Source organism: Podarcis pityusensis (assembly GCF_964106645.2).
Source record: "Podarcis pityusensis genome assembly, chromosome: 10".
NCBI lineage: Eukaryota > Metazoa > Chordata > Lepidosauria > Squamata > Lacertidae > Podarcis > Podarcis pityusensis.
In genome coordinates, this window is record NC_138035.1 from 48,325,930 (window position 1) to 48,340,654 (window position 14,725).

Genomic DNA, 14,725 nt, shown 5'->3' on the forward strand with positions numbered 1-14,725 from the left:
AATAACCCAGAGATGCATTTTAAATCAAAGCACACATTATACTCATGTAAAAACATGGTGCTTCCCATACCGTCTGTAGGCCGGATTGAGAAGGCGACTGGGCCGCATCCGGCCCCTGGGCCTTAGGTTGCCTACTCCCGCGCTAGATAGAAGTGAAGTTGATAATGCTTTTGTTGCAGGAAGATAAGCCTTATAGTTACCCAATTTGCTGAGCTGTTGTACTAATTAGTGCTGTAGAAGATGTCAGAAACAGGAGTTCAGAAATACACCCCCCCCCTCACAAATATCAAGCATATTGTGATCTGGGTCAAAAAAATATATATTAAATTTGGCCCAGTTTATAAGCTGTGTCCATTCTTCCAGGTTTCCTCTTCCATTTACTAAAAATTTATCGTCCTGCTGCATTGGTGAGAAGGGGAAGACAGATAAGAAATGATTTTAGACTTTCCTTTGGTCCTGAAGCAAAGTTGAGTGTCCTGCTTTAATGTCACACAGGTGAGGAAATCTGAAGAGACATGAGGAGGAGGCGGTTGAGAAGGGGAAGACTTCATTCGGAAGAAGACACAAAGATCTCTATCAGTAGTACAGTGGTACCTCGGGTTACATACGCTTCAGGTTACAGACTCCGCTAACCCAAAAATAGTACCTCGGGTTAAGAACTTTGCTTCAAGATCAGAACAGAAATCGTGCTCTGGAAGTGTGGCAGCAGCGGGAGGCCCCATTAGCTAAAGTGGTGCTCCAGGTTAAGAACAGTTTCAGGTTAAGAACGGACCTCCGGAACGAATTAAGTTCTTAACCCGAGGTACCACTGTACTAATAATTCTGCCTAATAATTCATGGCTAATTTTATGTCCCCATCAGAACACTTAGATAGAAATTTCACGTGTTAGTGAGTCTGGGCATTTTAGTAAAATGCATTCATTCTTACTGGCAATATTTGGGGTGTCCAGCATCTTATTCATAGGCAGCTGTTAGTTATTTTGGATGCATTTGTAAGTCCATTTTTGTCTTTGCTTTTCTTAGCAATAGGAGAGACTGTACCGAAATAATTTAAGGATCTGTTTGATCAAAGCTGGAAATGTGTTCTATTAGTGTTTATTTTTAGATTACTCCTTTTCAGTACCTTTAGATCACAATCCACTGAAATGCAGTTTTTATTTTAAAAAAACAATGGGCAATAATTCTTTTTCTGACTGTAGCTGTTGTAATAGGTGTAACAAAAGCTTTGAGAGCATATTCTTCCAACAGTACTGCCTATTTTACATTTTTGCAGTGATGTACTACCACACTTAAAGCATTACAATATTTTTTCTCCAAATAATAACACAAATTCTTTTCTCAAAAAGATGACTATTTCAGTTAAGCTCATATTTCAGTTAAGCTCTTCTGTCTTCAGACTTTCTCCACCTGTATTTGTTTAAATACTCTTCTTCCACCCCAGTTTTAAATTTTTGACATGCTGGCTGTAACCTGAAGATTCTTGGGCTTTTGACTTCTAGGTAGTTTTGTGATTAGCTGGCTTGCACAAGCAGGAAAAATGAGTATAGAGTGTTTAAAGATTTTGACAGGTATAAAAGGTCACCTATTTGTTTATTGGCTTGAGCAACACTGAGAGCTGATGATGAGGTGTCTCTTGTGTATGAACCTAGCTGCTGTTGCTGAGACTGTTAAACTTGAGGCACCTTCAGAATTTTTAGCATTTAAAAAATATTTACTGCAAATAAAAATAGGACTCAACAAGAGTTTCTGAAAATATTTGAAATATTTACATTTGTAATATTTCAAAACATATTTATAGTTTTTGTAAAAATAGTTAACATCTGTACAGTATAGTTTTACTTTTTTTGATTGAAGCCTGAATAGGAGTAGATTTGGAATCTTAAGATGGGATGGTTTTTATGATAATAGCTTTCAGTTGGTGAACCCTCCCCAGCAATCTTCCTTGTTTCTTAGGGATCCTTTGTGCGATTTGTGTTTTTGTATCTAGGTAAGTGTGTACAAAAACCTGTTCCCATAGAAAAAAATATATTTTAAGTTCTAGTGAAGTGAATTAGATGTTTCATTAATTAATTGGAAGTATACAAGACCATAAGGATGGCAGAGGGGAGCTTGTGAGAATGTGCAGAAATTTGCCTACTGTACCAAGGGAAAATGTACATTAATCGATCTTCTGGCTGCTTTTGCTTGTGGCCCTGCCCACCTCCCCAAGCATGTGGTGTCCAGAAGGACATATGGCCACCAGGCTGATGTAGGACTTTGCAGGTCACAACCAGCACAGTATCCCTTGGTCAGTAGTCCAATAACCAGCACAGGACTTGGTCAATAGCAGGCACAGGCAAACTCGGCCATCCAGATGTTTTGGGACTACAATTCCCACCATCCCTGGCCACTGGTCCTGTTAGTTAGGGATGATGGGAGTTGTAGTCCCAAAACATCTGGAGGGCCGAGTTTGCCTATGCGTGGTCAATAGTCTCACCACAGCTCATTCTATACTCTTGGCACCTTATAACACAGAAAGTTTGTCTTCTTTTTCCACCATTCAGCACCAGCCAACTGTGAAGGAAGCCTAATGAAAGGAATTGGGGGAGGAATTCCTCAGATGCTCCCTAGTAATGACTCTCATCTGTTCACTTCTCTGAGCCTAGGAAGGCTTCAGTTCTCTCCAAGCTTAGTGGATTCCCCTGAATTTGTGAAGAGTTATGAATAAGAGCTAACTTTGCAGCATTTTCTGATTTTGTAGTTAATGTTAGTGTCTTTTGAATGTTTTCCTTTCTCTTCTTTAGCTATGTTCCATCTTTCCTATGTTCACTCTCCGATTTCAGCAACACACAGGTAACATGATGATATTACTGCGACATATGACAGTATTCCTACGCATATATTCCTTCCATGTAGGAAGAGTTGTGTGCATTGCTTGTATAGACTCATGGGCCAGTGTGTGTTTTGGAAAGAGCATTGGACTTGAACTGGAGGTATTTGGCTTCAGATCCTCACTTAGTTGTGTTTGTATGCAAATCGTTGCTTGTAGCCTAACCTGCCTCACAAGCAGATGGAGTTGGCTTTTATTGGAGATTGTAAGCTGGGGAAATAATTCCATATTCCCTGTTGCAATATATTGTGCTTTGAGTACTGGGAAAATATGATATCTACGAAGACGAATTGGCTTCTTGAAGGGCATTTGAAAACCATACAACGAAGGAACAAAGTGGCTCACTTGTTCTTCCACAAACAAATCCAGTCTGTCTGTGACTAAACAAGAAATCAGTGATGTAAGGGTTTACAGTTGCTCATGTGTGCAGATTGGCAGCAATGCATTGTCTCTATAACAATAAGTTGTTGTGGTCTACGTATCTGCAATTGCTTGGAATAAGGACTACAGAATATATTAAGTTCTGATGGAATGACTACCATACATCTACAAATCCACTTATCCGTTCACCAGAGACGTGCACGTAGACATACTGGATACCCCTACAGTACATAATATTCTCCCTTGTTTTTACTTGCACAGAGCTTTAGGAAAATGAGGAAGAGGTATGAACCTCTCATGCTCTATCTCACCTCCTCACTTCAGCATGTAACTCATTTCTTCCTTCCTTCCTTTTTTTTTTTTTTTTTGTATTTTCAAAACTGCGGGCTTCCTACCAGGATTTGTTATTTTTCTTAATTGAATCACTGTACAACAGCTCATTATTCAAGGGCTTTATATATATATATTATCCTGATCACCACCCCAATCCATGTGCGCTCACGAGTGGATTTGGGGAAGGGTTTGAGACGCGGGTGATGCTGTGGTCTAAACCACTAACCCTCTTGGGCTTGCCGATCAGGTCGGCAGTTTGAATCCCCACGATGGGGTGAGCTCCCGTTGCTCGGTCCCGTTAGCTTCTGCCAACCTAGCAGTTCGAAAGCACGCCAAAAAGTGCAAGTAGATAAATAGGTACCGCTCCAGCAGGAAGGTAAACGGTGTTTCCATACACTTCTCTGGTTTCGGTGTTCCATTGCGCCAGAAGCGCTGGCCACATGACCTGGAAAAACTGTCTGCGGAGAAACGCCGGCTCCCTCGGCCTGTAAAGCAAGATGAGCGCCGCAACCCCAGAGTCCTCTGTGACTGGACTTAACTGTCAGGGGTCCTTTACCTTTGGGAATGGAAACAAGCACGAATAGAGTCTGGCTAATAAGCCAAGCCAATATTTGTGAATCGTCGTTTGCCACCCAATTAAAAATGCATTAATCAGCAACTTTCACCAACCACTGGTCACTCAAAGAGCAATTGTAAAATTGCATACATTTGAATGAACTAATAAATTAAACAAGATCTTTGTTTTCCAGTGGGAGTAGTGGCAAGTTTTGACAAGAGAGCTGTACCTTTGTTAGAAAAAAGAAGGACAGCCTGTTTTTTAAAAACAACAACAGGGAACTTGGACTGACAACACTTGCTATTTTCCATGAGATTGCGCTTGGGCATTCCTCCGGACATCATTGCCAAGAAGCCTCTGTCAGTCAAAATGGAAAGGACTAAAGACTCCCTGGACAGTGTGCTAAGTGTGCACACAGCAGAATGCTTAATGTGGCATGCTTTGGCTGTCAAACAGCAATTTTACAATTCATTTGGAACCATCACTTTAGCCCCTGTGGCTATGATACCCAGGGGTCCCAGGCTTTCTTAAGGCCCATAGAAATGTAAAGGGGACTTCTCTCTGCAAAAGTACAAAGCCTGCAGAGAGGAAATGAAAAGGGTGGTTTTGAAGCAAAGCAGATAATACTGGATCCAAAAATAGTCTTTCTGGAATGTTGTTTCTCTGAAGAAGTGCTGAGCCATGTCCATAGAGACTTGCAAATGACAAGTTATCAATTTATTTAATTAAACACAACCTTTCATGTTAAACGCCTTTGATGGGTCAATACTCCAGCTTCAGCCATCTTTATAGCTTCTCCCTTGAATTGGATAAGTCATTTTAAATCAGGCATGGATTTAAAAATAATTTAAAGCAGGACTCTCTGAAAGATAGAAGCAATATCTTATGATTATAATTCTAAAGTCAACTTACTGAAGTTTATTCTGGGTGACTTGAATGCGTTGATTTCAGTTTTTTCGTACATATAATAGTTTTGACTAAGCAGCAGCTCACATGCAAATGTGAATGCTTCAGTATAATTTAAAGAAATGGGTTGGGTGGGTGGTGTTTCAAAAATACAAAAAAACCCCCAAAGACTCAAGACATTACTTTAAAAAAATAGATATGTTCAGTGGAGAAAATGAAGATGAAGTTAAAGTCAGCATTGTGTGAAATAGAATCACAAGGAGAAAATTAAAAGGAAACATCCTGAACTATATAAGTTTAGGAGAAGAACCATTAGGAAAATTGGCATTGCACTGATGTTTTTCGTTGACTGTGGGCTTTTATAAATTAAATTATCTGGCTCTGTGTTGATTTCTGAAGTAAAAGAATCTCCTCCTGATTAATGTGTATGTTAATTGCCTTTGGAAAAAAAAAAGTTTTTAACAGCACAATTAGGAAAATCTGATTGTGAGACTGTGAGCTAATGTACCCCAATGCATCTCTATAGAAGTAAATGAAGCAGTTACTGGTTATGTTTGTTTAACAGGAACCTACGCAGGACAATATCCAGCTACGTCATACTCGCAGCAGACCCATTGAAATCAAATGACTTAAGTGAGAATTGGTTATCGCACACAGTTTAAAATACAGAACAGCAAATTAACATCTTTAGACTTTGGCTATGAAAGATTTCCCAGAAATGTAAATTGCACTGGACAAAGTCAACATAACTGAGGAGGCACACAGAAATTCTGCTTTAAGAATGCAGGAGCAATTCCATGGCTTTGTAATGAGGCTATTACTTCGGTTCTGAGGTGAGCTCTTTCAGAAACAACACTTGTTCAGGTCTTCAGTACGTGGTCTAGCTTGCACTGAGAAGATAAATATATAACTGGAAGATGATGGTGCCCTGATGGACGGATGCTGTTCCTCCCACAATTTCCTGAGCAGTTTTGCAGCTCCCCCCCTTTAAATGTTTGATAAATAAAATAAACCAAAGACGAAACATAAATATAGCTCCCTAAAAATGTTAGAAGTGGGCATCTCACCTGAAGCATGGGAAGACTGATGACGGCACTGAGTTTGATTGACAGATAGTATTTCTTGTCATACAGACCAAGTCGCAAGTGACTTCCTTTTAAGTACTGTATCTGCTTCCAACAGGCGAAGGTTGTGCTTTGTAAGTTCAGTTTATCTCTTCTGTGTCCTGCCGAGGTCTTCTAGAACAGTGCTGAACAACATACGTATGGTTTACTTTGAAGCAAGTTGAATAAAAAGTCATTATTTTAAATCAAAAGACTAACACATTTGTCTGCTCACAATATTAACACGTGGTGAGCAGGTGGAGTCCCACAAGGCTGTTCAGAGAAAGGAATTCACAAGGAGTGCAGCTTTATTTTTCAGATTACTCCTATCTCCTTGGATGTCATACTAAACCATGGGGAACCTCAGACCTGGGAGCCGAATGGGGCCATCTCAGACTCTCTATTTGGCCCTTGGGACTCTCTCCAACCACACCCCCTATTGATCCTTAATTGCATGCTGCTTGAATGGAGCCTTTTTTGTTTTTCATCAGAATGTGTCCAAAATAATAATAATAATAATAATAATAATAATAATAATACCCCGCTCTCCCCGGCCAGAGCCAGGCTCAGGGTGGCTAACAACAGTAAAATTACAGTAAAAACATAATGGGGGGGACGACCCAATTTAAAATACAGGTTAAAATGCAGCCTCATCAAAACCATAAGGGGAGGCAAACATAATCGTCAGACTGAGTCTGAACCGAAGGCCAGGCGGAACAGCTCTGTTTTGCAGGCCCTGCAGAAAGATGTCAAGTCCCACAGGGCCCTAGTCTCTTGTGACAGAGCGTTCCACCAAGTCGGGGCCAGTACTGAAAAGGCCCTGGCTCTAGTTGCGACCAATGTGACCTGGGACCTCCAAAATGTTGTCATTTGTGGACCTTAAGGTCCTCCGCGGGCCATACCAGGAGAGGCGGTCCCGTAAGTACGTGGGTCCTAGGCCGCTTGAATAATGTCCCTCGCTTCCCAGGATGAAGTCTATTGAGGGCTGTGTTTTAGAAACTAGCCTACTGTGCAAAGCTAACATTTACATTAATTGCTCCATCCACTTTGCCCCTGGCCATATCCACCTTCAGAAGCTTGTGGCCTTCTGAAGGTTGAAGAGGACATTGCACAGATTGCGCTGCTCCCACTATCATTTTAGTTTAACCATAGTCAAGAGCATAAGAAGTCCCTGGTGGGTCAGTCCAGTGGCCCATCAAGTCCAGCATCCTATCCTATCATAGTGGTTGACCATATGCCTACACTTAGCTAGTCCTCTCACTCATTTCTTACTTAATGTAAGTGTTAGGGGCAATAGGTCTGTTATGGGATGCCCTTCCTTCTAAAGCTTCTTTCATTCTGATGCCAGCTCGAAACACACTCATTTGTGTTGGCTCAACTTCTGCTGAATGACAAAGCTTGTCTGTAGCTCTTATAGATCAGGGAAACTTTTGCCTCCCTGGATGCTGCAACATCAGCTCCAACAGGCATGGCAAGAGGGCAGGATGATGTGAGTTGTAATAATAGTAATAATAATATTTATACCCTGCTCATCGGGCTGGATTTCCACAGCCACTCTTGGCGGCTCCCAACAGAAGATTAAAAACATTAAAAACTTCCCTAAACAGGGCTGCCTTCAGATGTCTTCTAAAAGTCAAATAGTTGTTTATTTCCTTGACATCTGATGGGAGGGCGTTCCACAGGGCGGGTGCCACCACCGAGAAGGCCCTCTGCCTGTAGTTCAGCAACATCTGGGGAGCCAACAGTTCCCTGCACTTGGTATGCCATTTATTGTGTTTTTACACCTGCTGGTGTGGTATGGTGGCATTGACTTAAGGTATTTATTGTTTTACGTGGGTTATTTTACTGTGTTTGTACTTCCACCTTGGGATAAATTTCCAGTGAAGTAAATCTGTATGTGAATCTGCATACAGGCAGGTAAAGCTTCTGACCCAAGTTGTGCGAGTTTGCTTGTTTGGATTCTCATGCGTTCTCTTCTAATTTCAGAACAATACTGTAAGCATGTCCCCACCCCCCCGTTAGTTACCATCAAAATGAAGTGTGGTTTGTACAGTCTCTACGATAGACCCTTCATTTAGTTTTGCAGATAAAAGCTTTAAAACAAGCTGGCCAGCAGGTGTCAGGTGCAGTTAAATGCTTCGGGCAAAGATTCTGCTCAGATACTATAGGTCATACCTCAACTTAAATCCTGCTGGCCAGTAGTTAGAGAGAGATCCGTACATACAGGGAAAGGGCATATTCAGTCTGAAGTCTGCTGTGTTGGCTTCATGAGCAGAATGATGTGCATTTCATTTTTTAAAAATTATTTCATTCACATTTTTGCCTTACTACCATCATTTGGGACATGAATTGTTTTTGTTTCTAAGTTTCACATTGCTTGGTGATAGTTTTGTGTAGCTGAGTACAAAACTGAAAATAGGCAAGATAGCAACAGGAATTGCAGTATATTTCACGGTGAACATTAATGGATGAGTCACTTCATTAAGTGGCAATTTTGTCTTAAGTCATTGTGCCCTAAAAAGAGAGAGAGACAGAGCTAAGAAAAATTATAGTCAATTGCGGATTTCCTAAACATTAATATTCTATCCCTGCATCATTGCTGCTGTTAATTGATCACCCTTTATCAGATTTCTCACTCAAGAAAGGAAAGCTTATGAAGTTAAATCTGTATTGGTGAAGAACCTGGAAAAGCTTTGAGCACAGTATGTTTTTGAGTATTTCGATGTTTGGGGTGTTTTGTACTTAATAAAAGCAGTATCACAATTGTCATATTCAACCAAATCCTGTTCCTACATGCATGGAATTATCATTTTTAAAATGAATTATTTTGTACTATTTTGCAGTATTCTTGTTAAATTTTTTTTGTTAACAAATTCTTGTTAATTTCTTGTTAACTTTTTCTTTTTTTGAATGGCCCATTTCGATTCTGTTGTCATGAGATCATTTTGGAATGGTGGATGTTTTATATAAATGCTCCCTCACCTGGTAATATCTGGTAATTTCCACATCAGCGCGTACTTAGTTCTAGAATACTACAGTGGTACCTCGGTTTACGAACTTAATCCGTTCCGGAAGTCCGTTCTTAAACCAAAGCCATTCTTAACCCGAGGCACACTTTCCCTAATGAGGCTTCCCGCCGCCGGTGCCCTTCCATCGTTCGGCTTCCATTCGTAGACTGAGGTAAAGCTAACTGGAACACTACTTCCGGTTTTGTGGAGTTCTTATACCGAACAATTCGTAAACACGGCTGTTCTTAAAACAAAGTACCACTGTATAATGAATGAGTGGTGAGCCACCATGGCTTTTTTTCTCCTTAGCGCCTCCCTAAGGATGTGTTCCTGCCCAGATTGAAACATAGGATGGGAAAGAAGAATTAAAAACATAGAACGGTTCCCAAGGGAATTTGATACCGAGAGCAACTGAGGTGTCATCATGGAGACGTATGAAATTCAAAATTAGAGGGTTTCTTCCCCCCTGCTGTGTTCAGTTTATGTATGTTGCAGTGATAATTCAGGTAGGTCCAGATGAGCAAAAAGTAGACTGCCCTTGACTAGGGCTGGGCGAAATCAGCTTTTCAACATCGCGGTATATCACCACCCAAACATCGCAGTTTGGTGATATACCGCGATGTTGAAAAAACAAGCTGCGTTGGCCTCAGCCTGCAAGGTGCCAGGTGAAATTGTCACAGCTCTCACCCCGGGATCTGAGGCGGTTTCACCCCAGCACCTAGAGGCTTGTTTGTATAGCTGAGCTGCGGCGCAGGAAGGCTCCCGATTCGCAGCTGAGCCATCACCGGTGCTCCTCCCCCACTTGCGCAGGAGCCAGTGCCAGGCTGGGGGATCCTTTAACTGCTTAGCTGAGGGGAGCGGCAACCACACACTCCTCAGTCGAGCAGCTTAAAGATGCAGAGGGAGGAACAAGCTGTATTGGTGCTTCGCCGGTGCAGCTGTTTTCTCCCTGTGCGCAGTATGAGGGCAGAGTGTGATGGCGGATCCCCTCAGCGATGTATCGCTGGTGAAACCACCACCGCTCCTGAGTCCCTCTGCTAGCAATGCTCGCTGGATGAACTCACTAGCAGAGGGACTCGTGAGCAGAGGTGCTTTCACCAGTGATATAAGGTAAAGGTAAAGGGACCCCTGACCATTAGGTCCAGTCGTGGCCGACTCTGGGGTTGCGGTGCTCATCTCGCTTTATTGGCCGAGGGAGCCGGCGTACAGCTTCCGGGTCATGTGGCCAGCATGACTAAGCCGTTTCTGGTGAACCAGAGCAGCGCATGGAAACGCCTTTTACCTTCCCACCAGAGCGGTACCTATTTATCTATTTGCACTTTGACGTGCTTTTGAACTTCTAGGTTGGCAGGAGCAGGGACCGAGCAATGGGAGCTCACCCCGTCGTGGGGATTCGAACTGCCGACCTTCTGATCGGCAAGCCCTAGGCTCTGTGGTTTAACCCACAGCGCCACCCGCATCCCTGCACCAGTGATATACCACTGAGTGAAGCCGACATCGCAGTCTGCTCCTCATACTGGTCCTGGGCCTACCCTTGACATACATCAGACGTGATGCTCTAGCCAGGGTCACCTCATGAAAAAGTGCTATGACCCATCAGCCTCTGCGTGGACCTCAACAGCGATACCCCTCCTGGACCCCTTTGAGGGGTGCCCAATTGCTAAAGATCCAAACCCAGTGTCTTACCTGCCACCTAAGCCTGCCTTCCCCAGCCACCAAATCACTCTCATCTGCAACCAATACCTGAGGGCTAAGCGCTGGCACACCACCAACCCTTGAAGTAAACCCTGAAACCACAGCTGCTGGATGCATCCGACTGTACCTGGAAATTCTCCCACTTGACCTGCCAAGACACACAGTTGTCTCTTGTGCATTGCAGATTTTGGGTGAGATATTTACTGAGACCTTTTACAGGTGTCATATCACATTCCAATGGGTGTACTGTTGCTCACAGGTACCATGTTGGAAACCCCTGGTTCATAACTAAGGCTGCATTGAGACTCCTTAGGTTGCAGCTGTGATCCAGATTATTATATATGGGGGGGGGGGAGAGAGTCAACTGACAGTAGTGAGAGTCCTTAACTGGTTTCAGTGTTCTATTAGTATTTCCATACATTATTCCAACATTTCTGGTAAATGTTGCTTATAAATAAAGCACATTGTCACAATACAATTCTTGAAATATTAAACAGTTGACAGCAGTGAGAATTGTTAATGCATCAAAGATGCGATGCTGTCAAAAATATGCAAAAATACCGTCAAGAATAAATAATATAGTGGAGGAGGAATCCATTAGAATTGCTGTCTCCAAAATACTTATTTATAGTTGCAATCTATGCAGCTGATAAGCATTACAAGCCGGTAGAGGCTTTTGAAAACAACTGCTGTGTTGCAATGCTCTACAGTATATAAGTAAGAAGAAGAAAGCTTTTGCGAAGCATTTGATTTCTCCATCCTTATATTAACCTCATATCGGTGCGTGTGATTTTGTATGAGAGATTGAGACTTTAATCCTGTATACACTTAACTGGAAGCAAGCACCATTGGCGTAACATTATTATCCTACTTTTGAGTAGACATGCCTAGGATTGTACGGCCAATGAATGTGCATTTAATGAAGGCTTCATTTATTTGCTTGCATGCTATCTGCTAAATTCCACTTTATCATTCTCTGGTTATTCCTGTCATACTGCTATTTCAGACATGGTGACAAAAAAAGCTATTCATTTTCAAAAGGTCAGTTTCTCTTGTGCTACCAATGACAAGCAGATAATTCCAGTAAGATATCTTTTAGTGTTTGTGACTGGAAGAAAAAGAATGATGCCAGCTATATAATGTGGTTGCAGCACAGGAGGCAACAAATAGATAAACCATTTTTCACAATCTGGTGTATGTGTGTGTGTTGTGGATGTGTTTGGTGTATTAAAAAGTAGTGTATTTATCAACACGTTTGAGCCATTTTGAGTAGAAACTTACTCTAGAGAAAATACACAACGAAGTAGAAACTTTAGAGAAAAATGCACAACATGAACACGCACTTGCAAGCTCATTTTGAATGGTCTTGAATAAACACTTGGATGTTTGTTTATACATTTATACACAAAAAGCTCTCATGTATTAATATACAGCGCATGTATATATACATTATATGGACTCTAATAGGTTGCATGTCTCCTAGCCCAGAATCTGTTAAAGCCCTCATCTGATAATCAGTTTTATACATCTTTCTGTTGCATTTGATGCATTACTTATGATTTGTCTCCTGAAACTTCCTGCATTCTTCTTTCCATTTCTGCATCTGCCAAAATAATGCCAGATGCAGTATGACTTGCTATAATTAGCAATTGCTTGCTGTAAACAGTTTTAATGCAAATCTACATAATTTAGGTAATACATAATTTTTATTTTCTCATCCGCACGAGGCAGATTCTTAGTGTCAGTGGGCTGACGGATGTTTTGTGTTGAGGTTCTTATCAAGAAATGAAGTACTCACCTTAATGAGCTCTTCCTTCTAAAATAAATACATTTGATACTTGAAAGCAGGAGAAACTACTATGAAAATAACCGGGAGACATCTGCAGTCTTTGGCTTGTGTTATTAACTTGTTGCGAAATTTGTAAGGGGAGGGGAATAGACAGTGTTAATCTTCTTGGAAAACTTTTAAATAGGCAGAGGTAAATAACAGGGGAAGAGTTCCCTAAAAAGGAGATTTGGTGCTCTGTACTGTTGAATCTGTGTAAACCTTGTCTACGCATACATTCCTTAAAGACTCATGCTGTCACTGTCAGTGTGACAAAACTGGCATTAGTCTGAAAATAATGACAACTGTTAAGAGACTATTCTCAAGGGAACAATGGTTTTCAATGAACTCACCAGCAGGCATCCATCAAAAGTGTGTAAGTAATAATTCTGCTGCTGTAATTGTTACAATGGAATCATTGTCCCTTAGAAGTATTGTGAGAATTCAATACGTACAGTATTTTCAGTATTATTGTATTTCATCCTATATATACTTTAAATGTTATCCGTTATAATTCCCACCCCACACAATTTCTTAAGTTTTTTATCAATTGTGTGTGTGTGTGTGTGTGTGTGTGTATTGCTGTGATGTCACTTGCCATACATGTCCTGTATTCCTCGAAATATTTCACCAATCTTAATCCACAGAGATGAAAATAGCTGTAATAAACTCTAAAGTATATTCAATACCAGATCTTAAATTGTAGATAGATAAAAGACTGTTTTCTCCACATGCCCAGTATTTGCAAGAGAATGCAGTGCTGATGTATCGTGAAACGTGTTTAGATGACAAATTTCTGGATATGATGCAGTCCAGCTTACAATTTGAATGTGTTACTTTGCTTGTGGTCTTGGTTAAGAATATGTAAAGTCTATAAGGGGAAATTATATGCTTTGATCCTATTGAATCATTTAGAATTCTTGTTGGCTGCTGGTAATATGAAAAATAGACTCTGTTTTTCTGCCCAACTGCTTTTACCAGGCTATGCTTTTCAGAGACCAATTCATACAGTGAGAGCTCTTTGTGTACTTGTAAAACTGTAATGTATTATGTAGTAAATGTGTTTGCAAACATATGTCATATACAAGTATTTGGGCTTAACATGCGTCTTCACCTTAAGTCTTTCTGTAGGTTAGTATGATGTAATACTTGAAAGCAGCTAATTACTGCATTTCTTTCATTTCTTTGTCTCCTTCCCCTTTTTTTCCTTTTTTGAATTTCCTCATTTTCTTATGCTTCCCAGCTTCCCTTTTGCTATTTCTTAGTTTGTGTGGTTTTAAATTTATAATATTTCTATCTGCCTTCTCATTTCAATGAAGCTGAGAAGGACTCTCTTACTCTTTGCACCCACACCCAATAAAAAGACCATAAAAGCACAAGATATAACACTTAAAACTGACAAGCCAAAAGTCATATAAAGCAACAATCAATAGGGAACAAAAAGGCAATTAAAAGGGTCTCAAGCATTAAGCCATCTAAGGCCCAAGAGAATGGGACAGGCTATGCTTGATGTGAAAAAGAGAATGAGAAGGCACCAAACACACACCTACAGGGAGTGAGTTTTGACCTTGCCACTAGGTCTCTCCAGTAGCCACATACCTAACCTCCAAAATCAGCGGTCACCCGCAGAAGGGCCATCAAATTAGGTCTCATTTGGCAGGCAGGTTCTTTAAATACTCTTACCAACAAAGTAAGAGCAAAAATAGCTTTGATCAGCTGTAAGGGAAGCAGTCAGTCCCAAGCAATTTTTCCCTCAAGAAGCTTCAGAAGAAATTTCACCCAAGAAAGGTAATAGCTCAAAACGTATTGAGAATGAATTCACTCTGGGAGCTAGCTTTTCCTCTTTGTTTCTGACTACCCTATATCACAAAATCAGCAGCACAAGGTGTTGTTATATGGTACAGTGGTACCTCTGGTTACGTAATTAATTTGTTCCGGAGGTCCGTTCTTAACCTGAAACTGTTCTTAAGCTGAAGCACCACTTTAGCTAATGGGGCCTCCCGCTGCCATTGCGCCGCTGGAGCTTCTCCCACACAAGACACAGAACGC

At 41.1% G+C, this 14,725-nt stretch overlaps 1 protein-coding gene and 1 long non-coding RNA gene across 4 annotated transcripts in view; one reads left to right on the forward strand and one right to left on the reverse strand.

The window, feature by feature from the left end:
- TAFA2 (TAFA chemokine like family member 2) overlaps window positions 1–14,725 on the forward strand; it is a 139,407-nt gene that overhangs the window by 25,107 nt on the left and 99,575 nt on the right. The window lies entirely within an intron of this gene.
- On the reverse strand, window positions 4,809–10,970 carry LOC308486078. Its single transcript, XR_013990923.1, has 3 exons — window positions 10,843–10,970; window positions 6,113–6,294; window positions 4,809–5,001 (listed from the first exon to the last, which is right to left on the reverse strand). It is a non-coding gene; the product is annotated as an uncharacterized lncRNA (long non-coding RNA).